This window comes from Tupaia chinensis, unplaced genomic scaffold (genome assembly GCF_000334495.1).
Source record: "Tupaia chinensis unplaced genomic scaffold, TupChi_1.0 Scaffold000600_1, whole genome shotgun sequence".
Lineage (NCBI taxonomy): Eukaryota > Metazoa > Chordata > Mammalia > Scandentia > Tupaiidae > Tupaia > Tupaia belangeri.
In genome coordinates this window covers 2,729,289-2,731,109 of record NW_006160117.1, presented here as the reverse complement: position 1 = coordinate 2,731,109, position 1,821 = coordinate 2,729,289, and positions in this window count along the sequence as shown.

Below are 1,821 nucleotides of genomic sequence, written 5' to 3'. Positions count from 1 at the left end.
CCCTACTGTTGTTCCTTCTTTCCCAGATCCTCTTTGTTTCACAGACATTCCTCAAAAAAAAAGTGTTCAAGTGGCATTCTTTCTATTTTTTTCTTGAACTATTTTCATGTATTTTTTGTAAATTCTTTAGTGCTCTGAGAAGAAGGCAGGGTTCTAAAGTTTCTCAGTTCACCATCGTGAACTGGAGGTCAATAAGTACACTAATATTTTCAATTATATAGATAAGGATACTGCTAATTTGGACATTTAAATAGCTTACTTAAAGTTATAACTATTCACATCTGGGATTCAAATTACTCCCTTATTATAGTAAATATTCTATCCAAGGGTAGTGAAAGTACAAAGGTACTATATTTGAAAGCTATCTTATATTAATTGCACATGCACACATATATGCGTACTAGGAATCATCATTTACCTCATCCCAGAAGAAGCACCTATTATGTTCACTTACTGTTCATTTGTCATAACAAGCCACAAGACTCCAAACTAACTTCAGAGAAGAGTAGAAAATGTTAAGAAACTTAAGGAATATCTGTTGGGTACTAACTGCTGCACTGCTTGATAAAGTGGCCCACTTGAGTCATCTTGAAAAGGCCCTGTCGGTTGGATACAGGATCTAGTAGAAAGAGAATGAAATTCTCACTAAGAAACTTAAATGTGCATTAAATTTATCCATTAATCTCTTAAATTCTAACCTATCTTTCAATGTTGAAGTGGCAAGACTGCTTCTAGAAAAGTGTCACCCTTTATACATTTTTCAAAGTATTTTTACTCTACGTAGAAGAAACCTTGGGCCAGACAGTGGTGTGTTAGTTAAGGCAACTGTATCTTGCATGATCAATAGTGCAGTTCAAGTTCTTGACCTGGCAGCCTGAAAAACATGCTAAGGGGATAGGTATGCATGTTTAAAATCATGTGAGGATAATGGGAGAGAAAGGAATGTGATGTAGCCACTCCCCCTAAAGGGGGATTATTTTTAATTTTCTTTCTCTCTCTCTCTCACTGACAAGAATGCATGTTCTATAGCAACACAAACAAACAAACAAAAACTTCATTCTTTATTTATATGCATGAATGAATGGTGGTAGAAAAGATCACAACAGAGAATGTGCCCCAGATTTGGGAATAGTGTTGTACCTCATTGTATTTAGTCTATGGCAACCAGAAAACCCGCGGTTCAGGGGGCTGTTTCAGGATAGAGAACAGTTACCTGGCTATCTGATCCATAAAAGGCTTTGAAAAAATGAGAAATAAATTATCATTCTGTTAAGCTACAGCACACCTTATCATTAACCTCAGTAACATAAACATTCATTTGGTCAACTGAAAAATTAATAAAGTCTTACTCTACCACATTATTGGAATCAATTTGTCTACTGGTAGTTCTCATCATAGGCAGCATTACAGAATCCAATAAGGGTGAATCAAAACTTCCATGAGTGCTGCTCAGCAGATGGTATAACACTTGTTGTTGAACTCCCACGTAGTCAACCATGGTTCGAGTCCCAAACCTGGCAGCGCAAAACTCACACCAGGCACTTGTGTATGTGCCCAAAATCCAGAGAGGAGAATGGAGGAAAAAGGATTGTGGTGTGGCCATTCCCCTAGGGGTGGGGGATGATTTCTTGCTTTCTGTCTGTCTCTCCTATCTCTCTAGTGGTTGCAGTAGTTGCACACCCTATAGCAAAAATCTCTCTAAAAACAAAAACTTCCATGAGTGGGTATCTTGGGGACCCTAAGATTTGGATTGAATGAAATGCCATAAGACTCACTCACTGCACCTGTGGAATTTTCCCTACAAATATCCTGAGGAATTTT